The sequence below is a fragment of the Rhipicephalus sanguineus genome, chromosome 10, assembly GCF_013339695.2.
Source record: "Rhipicephalus sanguineus isolate Rsan-2018 chromosome 10, BIME_Rsan_1.4, whole genome shotgun sequence".
NCBI classification, from domain to species: Eukaryota; Metazoa; Arthropoda; class Arachnida; order Ixodida; family Ixodidae; genus Rhipicephalus; species Rhipicephalus sanguineus.
The window spans coordinates 16086394-16100069 of NC_051185.1; the positions used below are offsets into that span (position 1 = coordinate 16086394).

Below are 13676 nucleotides of genomic sequence, written 5' to 3' on the forward strand. Positions count from 1 at the left end.
TTGTTTTTGTTTTGTTGTTGTGCGTGCGCGCGCGTGTGTGTTTGTGTGTGTGTGTGTGTGTGTGTGTGTGTGTGTGTGTGTGTGTGTGTGTGTGTGTGTGTCTGTGTGTGTGCCTGTGTATGTGAACTGAGCGGTGGTGTAGCGGTTATGTAGCTCTACTGCTGAACCGAAAGTCGCGGGATCGAATCCCGGGTGCGGCGGCCGCCTTTCGATGGAGGCGAAAGTCTAGAGGCCCGCGTGCGTAGGTTTAGGGGCACGTTAATGAACCCCCGGGTGGTCGAAATTTCCAGAGCCTTCTGTTACGGCGTCTCTCATAATCATATTGTGGTTTTTGGGACGTAAAACCCCAGCAGTTATTATTGAAATAAATCGCTTGCTAACGTTGCGGCCGGTGCACCTTCATTTCGTGAACGCTGGTCCACCGGCCACAACTTTAGTAAACGAGTTATTTTGTTTTGCTTGTCAATTTCGTGCATTCCTATTTTCTCACATAAGTATGTAACTTTGTGTGTGTGTGTGTGTGTGTGTGTATGTGTGTGTGTGTGTGTGTGTGTGTGTGTGTGTGTGTGTGTGTGTGTGTGTGTGCGCGTGCGTGCGTGCGTGTGCGTGTGTGTGTTTGCGCGTCTAGCCTTGCTGTAACGTAATCGTAATAGTTAGTTGAAAGCGTTTTGCGAGATATAATAACTTCTATGAGTCCAGTGACATACTGGAATATGCTATGCACTATACATTTATTTGAATACCTTAACGTTCCCAAGGGCATTACGTAAGAAAACTACACAGAGAGAATTCGTTGCTCAAGGGCAGGAAGTTAATAACATGGTGCCTCGTAGTACACACTGCCTTGTAGTATCATATCACAACTCCCTGTCGTACGGGAACTTTCACCTGACCTGTATGCACGCATCCCGTAACTTTTGCTTCAAAATGTAACGTGGAAATGGAAAACAGCTTTACCGTGCACTTCGTGCGCGTTGCCGGTTTGTTACACCCGCTTGTGCAACTTCGAGCGCGGCGGATGCGACAGGATTGTGCCTTCGAAGCTCGAAATAGAGCTTGCGCGTTGCACCGCAAAAACACTTCCTCCTCGTGCACGCGTGTTGGCGCGGTTGAAATTTTTTTCCTCTTGTCTAAAAGTATATTCGCGCAAACAAGCTTGCTTCGGATGGAGGCACCATTGGCGTAGCTACGGGGAGGGGGTTGCAACCCCCCGAATTTTTTTTAGTTCTGCATGTGTGTATATGCACAAACACGCACAATGCGTGGCTGCCCCCCCCCAACCTCCCCCCCAAAAAAAAATTCCGGCTACGCCCCTGGCGGGCACCCATAGTCGTGCGTACGCTTGCGGCCTGAATGTCCAACGAGACGCAATGTACAACGAGACTGAATGTCCAATAGTGGACATTCAGTCTCGTTGGACATTCCGTCTCGGTTGGACATTCAGTCTCGTTGGACATACAGTCTCGTTGGACATTCCGTCTCGGTTGGACATTCCGTCTCTTTGGACATTCAGTCTCGGTTGGACATTCAGTCTCGTTGTACATTCCGTCCCGGTCACAAATTTCGCTTTTCCGTTTGACAGTGTATCGCGTTACGTCTAGACGTAACGATAGGAGCCGTTGCAGTTACGTCTGGACGCCCCAGTGACACGGGCACACCACGGACGCTGGCACGGACGGACGCCTGCCCCTTCGGGGCAGGCGCGCGGGCTAAACAGCGCGTGGCCGCGACAGCGGCCAGTAGCGCGTGACGGAGACCCTGCCAACCGGCCATTGAGCGTGAGCGAAATGGCCGCACTCGCGAAGCGAGGGCGAAGCCACGGTTAGGTTACCGCGCCCGAAGGGCCTTCACTGAGCAACAGGAAAATAATGTACTCTATCTTAACCCAATGAATGAGTTGTCTGAGAAATTTTAAACTAGGGCGCGTTTACCTCATCTAAATTGGACATTCCGTCCCGTTGGACATTCCGTATCAATTGGACGATCCGTCTTGTTGGACATTCAGTCTCGTTGGACATTCATCGTGCGTAGGGTTCCCTATTAAGCGGGTGGGGGGGGGGTCACCGCAGCCCCCCTCCGCCTATTAGTAGAGTCTCAAGGAAAAGAAACCTCTCAGTGGACGCAAAATTGAAAATGTAGGCATGTCGTGCTGCTCACAAGGGCCTGTCTTTGGTCCCAAGATTCTCGGGACTAAAGGTGGGATGGTAAACCGTTCTTGGCGGGCAACGCCAGGGACCCTCGGCAGCCATCATTGTCGAAAATTTGCGTGGCCATAACCGTGCACATTAGACAAATATGGTGACAGGTCGTACTGAGTAGAGGTGTGAGGTTGACTTGGGTGCCATGGCCCCCGTGTGCGCACGCCTGTGCCGGTACCTCTCAACGTTCACTCAGTTCGGCCCTGGTTCTCTCTTCTCCTAGAGCCATCCTCTCAAGCACTGTAGGGCGTGGGTTTGATTCCCAGCCACGGTGGCGGCCGCATTTAGATTGGGGCGAAGCGCAAAAAAAAAGAAAAGAACGCTCATGTTTACTTTCATTTTGGGGTAGCGATAAAGAATCCCACGTGGTCAAAACACAAAAAAAAAATGGTATGTAGCCCTCCCTCCCCTCCCTCCAGTCTTCCCCAGTCGATGGTGTATAGACCTTTTTACAGACGGCTGCTTGGGTGCCGCCATAATCCTTTCTGGGCTGCTCTAAATGGGCGTGACCCTACAAAAATGCACTGCCGAGGCTATGTCGTCAGCCTTTGTATTCCCGCACGCAGCCCAGCATGGCGGCGTTTTTTCTCTCCCATGAAAAGGTCTGTACCTCATGATGATATCGTGTTTTTGGCTCTCAAAACAAAACCTCAGAATTGAATTAAGGGCGAGCCGATTTCTTTGGCTCTTTTGTTCGTGTTCGTGGTGATCGGTGGTATAGTTGTCAGACTGAAGGCGTGGGCGTCGGCAGTGGTGTGCAAGGCAGTGGTGTGCAAAAGGGTCGTTGCGCTGAGGAGATCTCCAGGTCGTGGGTGCGACCAGGCCGTGGCCGCTGTGTCTCGAAGGATACGAAATTTAAAAAAAAAAATTGTGAAAAGAGAGAAAGCCGCTCGTGTGCTAATAGTTTGGGTGCAGGTCACAGAACTTTTTTTTTTATTATTATCTGGGGTTTAACGTCCCAAGACCACGATATGATTATGAGAGACGCCGTAGTGGAGAACTCCGGAAATTTCGACCACCTGGAGTTCTTTAACGTGCACCTAAAAAGTACACGGCCCTCAACCATTTTCGCCTCCATCGAAAATGCAGCCGCCGCGGCCGGGATTCGATCCCGCGACCTTCGGGTCAGCAGTCGAGCGCCATAACCACTATAGACCACCGTGGCGGGGCAGGTCACAGAACTCCGATGCGGTCAAAATTAATGCCGCGAGTCCACCCTTCACCCACTGTATACGGCCTGACTCGTCATCGGATCGGGGTTTCTTTCGTACGTAAATGTCTAGAGTTAAAAATTTAAGGAAGCCTTCGGCAAGGAAACAAAGCGTTATGAGAAAACGAAAACAGTGCGAGGATTCTTGGGTTTTGTACGATAAACATTGTGACGCTTAAAGTCTAACATAAGCGTCCCTCTATGCGTCAGAGGTCAACTTTCTCTGCTTTCAATCGTTGACCCTGTTTGTTTTTCTAGCGCGATCGAACGCTTACCGCTACACGTCTTAGCACCACGACGGTGTCACGTCATACGCGGGTGCGATCGCACGCTACGCCTCGTGAATGTGACGTCGCGTCCTACGCACCCGGTGTATATTGGAGAGAAGCGCAGAGGCGCATATTTTAACGCTAAGGGCATGCGCGCACGGCCGTTTTATGGCGTAGTGGGTACCTTGCTAGTGTACTTGTATTAGTAGCCCCAAGGAAACACTGGTGACTACGAGGACGTCTTTTATGGGTTTGGTTGGGTCCTTTTAGCGACGAAAAATGAACAAATGTAATTAGAGACCGGATTTTAGACAAATGCCTTTTTTGTTCCTTGCACTCCTATCGCTCCACTTTGACATAAGAGCATGAATTAGGGGTTAAAGGGACCGACAACCAATTTTTATGGTGCCAATTTTCTTGAGCACAACGAAAAGCTGACCGGTGAGAGTGTCGAATCGCGGAACGAAACATGACTTTTAAGGGCCTGTTTTTCTTTGTTAGACACAATATGAATGAGAAATAACAGACAATAATGCCAAGGAAAGTATAGGAGATGTTATTTGTAATAATTGGGATATAACTGTGAAAAAGTAAAGTGGGCGAAAAGATAACTTGCCGCCGGCAGGGACCGAACCTGCGACCTTCGAGTAAAGGCCGAGACAGACGGTACGATTTTCCATGCGATGTGCTGGCCGACGCGGCGGTGTGGGAGAGGGAATGGTGGCTGCCCGATGCTATGAAAGGTCACCATTCCGGTTTCCCCACCGCCATGTCGGACGTCGCATCGCATGGAAAATCGTACCGTCTGTCTCGCCCGATGCTCTGCCACTGAGCTACGGCGGCGGTCATCCCCCCGTCCGCTTCATGGGGTATATATGCCCTTTTAAACCTAGGAGTGTTAGCGCCGATCGCAGCCATGGCGGCTGCGATCGGCGCTAACACCAGATACAACCAGATACGTTTATTTGAGATGTTTATAATCCCTAACGGCTGCTTTATAAGTGTGTATTCCCATTTCAGGGCTGCTTCCTTCGGAAAGCCGTGTGTCCGCCTGTATGTAGCGTAACGCAACACCCCCCCCCCCCTCCCCCATTTCCTGCGATTTGTGTAGATACAGTATTTTCTCGCGCACTATCAGCAGTGGTTAATGTCGGCTTAATGGTGGCCAGTGTCGGCTAGTGGTGATTAATGACAGTGAATATCGACTGGCGTTGGGCTTCTAATCTTGGATAGAGTTGCCTTGTGTTTGTTAAGCTGTGCAATTAGAAGCAATGATCACGGATTATTTGGCAGTATCGCAGGGGGGAGCTAAATGTTTTACTCCGATTCTATATATATAAGATTTCAAAAAAAGAAAAAGCTGCGCAGTACGTTTTGACGGGCTTTGATGAGCGTTATTTAAGAATTATCATTTAACCTCCATTAAAACAACGATGTCTGCCACATCGTCTAGCCGAGTATCAGGACTTGCTGGCGTGCGTGCGCCCTTTAGTTCGTATAGTCGCCGTTACTCAATCGCGAGGCGGACGCGTGGGAGGGAACTGACGCGCTACAAGATCAACGTGGAACGGCGGTTATGCGTCAAAGCAAAACATCTTTTTCTTTCTTTCTCTTGTTTTGTTCGGCCACCGCCGCTCCCCTATCTAAGGACGGCTGAGAACCTTAGGCGTTGATTATAATTACGTAGTGGTTAGTGTGTATAGTTTTCTTATTTGGAAGTAAAAAGACGTGCGAATAAAAACATGCGCGTTCGTAACAGAGGATACGGGGTCAAGCGCAAACTCTTACTGTTTATTCATGGCCGGAAGCGCCGAATATATATATATATATATATATATATATATATATATATATATATATATATATATATATATATATATATATATATATTAGCACCAAGGAGCGCGTGCGCACATAGAAGAACGAGACGCGTGATTACACGTGCGCAACCATAAACAGCTTCTCTAGTGTACAATACTCACGGATTGAAGCAGGCCAATGTAGGGCTAAGTAATGCGCATGTTTTCGTTTCCGCCGACTTCAGTTCGGGTCATATCGGCGTAATTTCGACTTGAACGCGTCAGTCAGAGCCAACATTATCTACAGAGACCAGATTCATCGCGACATGACGTGGGTATCTCGAGCAATTGCGTATAAAATCGTTATACTAAAAAATTCGATGTCGCGTTTGAATCCGTGAGTATACTGTACATGTTTTTGTTTTTAAGCGTAGCTTGTTATGAATCAGATTTCGGTGGCGGCGGCGTCGTACGCGCAGAAACCCGGCGCCCCCGAGCTTGTTTAAAGAGAGTCATATGCGCGACAACTCGGGACGCACCCAAAAGAATGATCACATAGCGTGGTTAGTCAACCACGATGTTTTGAATTTGAACTTCCCGCATTGGGGTCGGTGTTCTGCCGTAGAACGATCGGGGGGGAGCTAAATCCCGCTGAACTGGAAAACAACCAGTGACTCCATTGTCTGCGCATCTGGTCCCTGACTTTCGCAGTCGTTGTTTTTCTTCGTGCACTATACACTGAAACTGATCCGCAGTGTGGCGCTGCGGTGCGCACGACCGGGCGCCATTTTTGAGGTTTTACGCAGCAGACGATTCATGCTTGCCACTGTGTTTGCTGTGTTTACCTGATGGGTGTTGTGTGGTATTCCCTGGCCTTTCGTATCCGCGTGTGTTGTATTTACACTACTTTCAACCCTCACTGAGGGTCTTAGCAGAGTGCATTTACATTTGTTGGGTTTTACAGATGGGCAAACATTCAACACAAGATGCAGATAGGGAATGGAAGTCCACACTTTGGCATTGAAATTTGAAGGCGGTTCACAGTAATCAAGCACAAGAGAACATAATAAACTTAGCACCACATTCAAGACAGCTAGATAAACCACTACTGTAGGTCTGCTGCTGAAACGTTTAGTTAAGGCTGGTTGTGAAGCAACTTCGTTAGTAAGCTTATTCCATTCGGTAATTCCTAGGAAAAAAAATACGTAAAAGTCTTATTACGGTTGGAGAAAGGGGTGTTATTTGCGGTTAAAGGAGCTGAACACGATAACGTTTGCGTCTCAAGCAAAATTACTCCAGCGCTCGACGTGTTCACCACGTTGATGCCGGTGCCGCCGCCTAGCTTGGTCTCCATGGAGCACGATGACAACTGCGCATGCGCGTGCGGAGCTCGCACGCGGCCCGCGCTTATTGCAGGTCATCTGATTTGCTACGTGTCACCGAGTGTATACTGTACCGAGCGTACCGAGTGCCAACGTGAAGGGCGAGGCAGGTGCGGCGTGGCGCAAGATGGCGCCGCCGCGGACGCGGCATCTCATGCCAACGTCTCCGCAGGCCGCGTATCCTTTAAAGGTTACAACGGTTACGAATACGCTGCGAGTCTTCACTGTTGCGCTCCGTGTTAACAACCACAAAGCGACAGCATTTCGAATGCGGTGATGAGGCCACCGTACTGCGCGTAGCTCAATGCATCCATCGTTCGCCATTGTTCGGCGTATCAACGTTGACGTGCAGACGGGCACTCTCCCCGTGCGGTGCAATGCCGCGTGCGGCGACATTCATGGAAATGATTCGTCGTCTTGCCTGCGAGCCCTTCGATCGCGTCGCGCTCTAGCGCAATTCGCAAGTGCTCTCGATCGTATATCGCAATGACCGGCAATTGACCTTTGCGCCGTCGACGACGACGCAAAGGTTCGCGTTATCGACAATGTCACAGCGCGCGGCGCCGACAGAATGTGTGTAAGGCCAGGTCTTAATTCTCATATGCAACTTCAACTCCCGAGCTCGTTTGCGCTTTAGTTCCACAGTTGACGAAGTCCAGCAGGTGTTTGTCCTTATGATTAAAGGTAGCTCGCACTCGGCGTGGCCGCGGACGCCATGCTTGTTAAACAACATGCTTAGAACGTAACGGCTCTCGTCCCACCTACGTTGTTTATCGATGCGAACGCATTAGATCCCTCATCGAACGCAAATATTTACCGTCGGCGTCAACGCAAGTGATGCCAAAAATTAGTATCATGCGATGACGTGATCACGACGTCACCGATTGCCAAAATTCGCTAAGTCATCATGGCGTCACGTGATGACGTCATCACATGAAATCGTCGCTTGGTCAAAGATGGGCTGATCCGGGAGGCAGTGCAAAACTAGGTGAGGTGCACAAAGCTCACGGAGGGGTCGGGGGAGGATTAGCACATCAACTGAGAAGAAAAAGACGATGGCTTTCGCCTTCGAATCGTCTTATGCGAACGCATAAGGGAATCTTGCGAATTTTTCCCTCTGTAGTTTCGCACCGAAGTATACAGAGCTTTGCCGGATTGTCCAAGTATGGACAACTCTTTCAGCCAAACAACGCTTTGGTCGATTTTCAAATTTTCTGCCGAGTCAAGGTCACACGCGCAAACGCCGCAACGCATGCGCGGACCGTGGCACGTGACTTCCGTTAATGATCCAATCACGGGTGCGCATTGGTGCCACCGGAAACGCGCCTTGAAGCTTGTGATAGGAAGAACAATTCAGGGAGGCTGGGCTCACCATGTCAAGTAATGCCATACTTCGGCTCCGGATCACATTGGCGAAGGCAAGGATGCTAGGAACGTCACTTGTGAACGCTAGCAACGGCCATGGGGGAGAGTATCTATGCTGACATCCCGGAGCCATTGTAGCAGGGCATTTCAGTTTCTTCCTACTCCTCCGATAATGAACAGATTTCAAATATAATTTTGGTTTTAAAAATCCCAACACGATGCCTTGCAGCTAGCGTATAACCACCATTTGCTGCAGGCCCTCATGGGGCCCTCTTGAAGGAACCGACAACCAATTTTAATGGTGAAACTTATGGCGCACAAAAAAGACACGGACAGAGAAAGTGACGACTGGACGATGCGCTTCGTCCAGTCGTGCACTTTCTCTGTCCGTGTCTTCTTTGTGCGCCATAACTTTCACCATGTATCGCCACCAACAAGCCCATTCTTACGTTCTTTCAAATTTTAACGGTACCTATTTTCTTTAGCGCAACGGAAAGCTTACCAGTCAGAGTGTCTAATCACGGAATCGTAACATCTAAAACGCAGTTAAATATTTGTAATTAGAAATTTTCTAACTGCAGCGAATATGAAGTCGTATACACACGTGACAACACTTGCTGCAGACAGTGAGCACAAGAGCAGTTCGTCTTGTAGCGCGGCGGTTCACTGCGCATGCGTGCACTCCGCGTGCATGTGCCGCGGCTCGACATGGTCCACTGGCTGCTGCAAAGGCAGCGCTGCTTCTTCCCGCACAACTTGACCTTTTACCTCATAAGCAGTACAGAATAGAGCGGGGACAGATAATAATAGACATACCGTAAAATCCCGAGCAAGCCCCCCCTGCCCCCTACGGGGAAGGATAATTCGACAAGATTTGGAAGGGGGCCCTTGCTCAGTCATGGATCATAATTCAAGATGGCGGTGGAAGAGCCGCTAAGAATAAAGAATGCACACCCGTCCTTCTAATGAAATGCTTTATTGAACGCGCATGCATTCACTGTTTTCATTCGCGCTCCTAAGGCGAATAAAATTTCAGTGAATGAAACAGTGAAAATGGCGGGAGGGGACAAGGATCCGCATATTTGAAATCTCCCGAACAAGGGAGGGGGGCGCTTGCTCGGGATTTTACGGTACTCTAATTTTAAGGATTAATTATGGCGCGCATGACAGTATCAGTCTACGCGACTACGTACATCAATGTGATCAGCTCCATAATCTAGCTTCAACGCTCTACCGCTAGGCTGCGCGACATACCGTTTTTTTTTTTGTTACTTTTAAACACAATTTAAACATATAAATCCCACTCACAACGCGAAAAGGATGCTGGAATCTGCCACTATATTTCACGGTCTTTTCATATCTACCAGGTAATCGCACGTTCTGGCCAGTTGTCGGCCCCTTTAATGAGTGAAGGCAGCGCCTGCTCAAGGCACTGGTGAAGGGAAACACAAAGCCGAAAGAAGCAACACTGGACACACACAGGCACTTGTGTGACCTTCGCTCAAGGTCAACTAACAAGCCCACATCACCGCCCTCTAGTGAGATTGTATTTGGCAGACAAACTTCCTGCATTCATTGCAGCTGTGATATTTATGACATTTAATGTAATTAAGTACATGCATGTGGCTTCACCTGTGTGGCACGTCAACATATTCAAAATGATTCAGCTGTGTTATGTTTCATCAGGTTTATCCACAAAAACGTGATGCCCTGTGACTTCACTTTTTTTATTGCGATAGCAATTATATGGACAGTCTCGGCGGGTTTTTGCCGTTGCCGTCGCCGTCACGTCCTTCCGGCATGAAGTCCAAATTAACAAGGTCCCTCCCGCGCATTGTTGTTCTACCGCGGGTAAAAGCCCGCGAGCGGGGGCGACGAACGCGGCCGAAGCAGAGATCAAACGAGCCGGCCCGTTTCCGTCGCTCGAGGGGTGCATGCGATAACATCACCCCGCTCGGGAGGCCTGCCGTCGAAGCAGACAGGAAACGCCCCGCCTGTCTTTAACGACCATAAAAAAAGACGCAAGGTGAGGAGCTGGGGGGGGGGGGGGGGCTGTCGCGCGAGCAGGCCACTACTTTGAACTTTGGATCGAAGGGCGCGGTCGGGATCGCTGGCGCGCGCGCTATCTCGAAAGCCATCACAGCGGGCGGCTCGTATACCCTTCTACGTGCTGCGCTCTCAACGCGAAGTGACTATGCAGAGAGCATCTCTCCCTGGAGCGGCCGTATTCTCTTAAACCAGCGTTTTGTAGTTGCGCGAGATCGGATACAAAACAGTTAGCTGCCAGCCTCACTTCGTGTAACGCTACAATTTGTTGCTATCACATTCATTGCTTCGCCCTTGCGGTGAAACTGTGACTTTTTCTCTTATAATGCAACTTTTGATACGCCTGTTGTGTGTCAAAGTAAGAATTATTGAAGTTATTTTGTACATTTATTCTTATATGATATCATGCAATGTTGTAGCTACCTGTAAGTTAAGACCAACCAATACCGCACTAAAATGTGTTTACACATTTTGGTTCATTAGCTGTACTTTGGTAAGAAGTGAGGAGAGAAGCGCTGCTCATCGTGGCAAAAAAAAAACAATGACAGAGTCCTCCATAAACGCAGCTTCGATTCTGACTTCTAATTTATGCATGCATGTAAACAGAAGAAAAGGACAGGAAGGCAAAAAGCATGTGACTGAAATTGCCGCTACAGGTTCTCAATCGCTTTATCATGGGGACAGGCGGTGCGCTTTCACATATGACATATGATAATAAAGGGCATGTTGTTGTTCTGTTTGTTTTCTGTTTGTTCTTTTAATTGTTCTAAAATACGTTCTGTGTTTTCATTCCGTGTAATTTGCACTGAGAAAAGAATAAAAGCATGGTCTAACTAAATTTGATGCCAGATGAGTTTATAGCAGGTGCAAATTTTAATTCGTCATATCAACAGTCAGTACTAGTGGAGAACATAACATTAGTGCTTGAACTATACAGGCCGTTAAGGGTGTATACAGCAAAAAGACATCGATTTAAGACTGACAAGTGGAAGAGTTGGTGGGTGTTCGTCCTATTATTTTTAACAGTGCAAAACAAAAAAAAAGATGTTAAGATGAACACAGTTTCGTTAATCAGTAATTATCTCTGTGAAAAGTGTCATCTTCTCATTTTATTTGAACACTCATACCTCTGCTTCAGCTAAAGTTTCATTGCATGTTCCTTTATTGCTTTCGTTTTGTTTGTTTATTTTTCCATTAAGTTGTCACTGGAATTTTCACTCCCGGTTTCCAACAGCTGTAGCCGTTTGTGTGGGCTTCCCTTTTTCATTCTAGTGAATTAGTACTCGCAGTGTGCTACAGGCAGCATTTATATTAAACATTCTTTTTTATATGCCGCCATGAATGAAAAGATGTTTTGGTGCGCTCCATTGAAACCTAGTGGGACCTGTATTCTTGTTGCTTTGTGTGTTTTCCATTTCTACGTTGGCATTTCAGGCTCTGTAGAGGCTTAAATGCAAAGTACGAGGTTGCTACGCTATAGAAAAAAAAAAATGTGCGTGTGCCTTTTGATATTTCTTGCTTTGTACCACTCAAGAACTTCAGTCATGGCAAATATCATCCCTTCTGACAGCTTCAAATCACTTTTAGATGACTGTGTGCTACATTTTAGGATGTTTTAATGGAGTTGGAAAGTTTTGCCGCAGGATTCCCCGTTTCTTGTACAATTCAACAGAAATCACAACGGAAACTAAACCAACTGATCGCTTCCAGTATTTTCTCCTACGGCAAGAGCTCTCACGCGGCACTGCGCTACGCGCTTTCGGCAACCATACCGTTGCTTTGTGTTCAAGCATTACTGTAGTGATTGATTTGGTGCTCTCATTCTCTCAGGGCTGACGCCATTTGCTTTCCATCAACGTAAGCACTGTCATTTTGTTTCAAAAAGATCTTTAGTCACAGCCGCGCTCTGACGACCTCGTACCAAGGTTGCAGAGCACACGCGGAATTGTCTCGGAAATGTCAAAGTCTGCCCCCATCTTGAACTGTTGCTGCTGCTGTCATTTCGTGACCATCTACGTGCGTGACAAAACAACATATAGCTCGCTTTTGTGTTTCGTTCTTTCTTTTCCTTTTATGTTTTTGCAACTGCCTCGCAATGACGTTATCGCGTGCGTGCGCAGCAGTTAGAATGTGCCGCGTTCTGGTTTGACAACATGTAGAGGCAGGCATTTGCACGAATATTTAAGGAGTTGGAGCCCTTTCGCGGGTGTTCTATGCAGTTTAACAACACGGTCGCCGACCGATTGTCACCGTATGAGGTGTGACTCATGGCTGTTTGAAATTATAATTGGGGGAGGAGGACGGGGCACGAAAGAATTGTAAAGGAGATGAAATATTATCTTCTACGTGTTAGACGTCTGTTGCACGGTCTTGTAAGACCTTCAGATGGAATTGTCGAATGCAAGGACAGTTTAATGACTCCTGGTGTCACGATCCTCATGGTTAACGGCCGGGCAAAGGGAACGAGTCCCGATGGAAAAGGTTGCATCGTTATAAGCTGGAGTATCATGTGACAATCGACACTTTCCCGGGAGACACTTGCGTGGACTTTTTGCGACACCACGAGTGACACTGTCACGCAGAATTTGCACGGTAACAGAGGCAGTGGTGACACCTGGTGGTTAGGTTTGAAATCTGGCGAGCAATGAGAGGTTGACGGCTTCTTAGAAAATGCAGATGGGTTCAATGCTTGTTCAACATGTGCAGCGAGTTGCTTCAGTGTGATTGGAACTTGCAGGGGTGCTGCCTTTGTTTAGTGTGATTGATAGCAAATACCTTGCCTGAAAGTATGCACGCAAATATTGTCCCTATATGACATGAAAGATGGCATGTGGGGTTGAAATGTCGTGCTGAGAGATTTCATGCACATTTAATACTGTTGTCTCACTTAGCCACATCTCACTTTCTTTGTTTTCGTTACTCGCTGTGGATCAATGTCTTGAAATATTTTTCTGTCATAATCGTGCCTGGAGATACTACCAAAGTACATTGTTATTATTAGCTTGCATGCAAAATGTAGATTTGCTCTTTTCTTTTTAACCATTGAACTGATTAGATTTGGAATTTTTGCACTTGTAAAAAGCTAGTTGGTAATAGCAAGTAACTTATGTTGACTTGAACCCCAAGCAGATATGATAAACACTGCCTTTTCTGTAAGGTGATTTATAGAAATGAAAGACAGGGAGTAACATTTCTGCAAAACTGACTTCATTAACTTGATTAACATACAGAGGTTTAAGTTAGTTCATCACATTCATCCTCAATAAATATTTTGTATAGTACCTCTTCAAGTTGGGATTATTAGTGACTTTGTCACTATAGACTTGGCAGCTTCTGGTCTAAATTTGGTGACAGGTGTTTGGTAGCCAGCTTCGCGAGGGGAGTCAAGCCAGACCAACTGTGCATTG

At 47.6% G+C, this 13676-nt stretch overlaps 1 protein-coding gene across 2 annotated transcripts in view; it reads left to right on the forward strand.

Moving 5' to 3' along the window:
* LOC119407123 (protein MON2 homolog) overlaps positions 1–13676 on the forward strand; it is a 250394-nt gene that overhangs the window by 224126 nt on the left and 12592 nt on the right. The gene's annotated exons all lie outside the window — the stretch shown is intronic.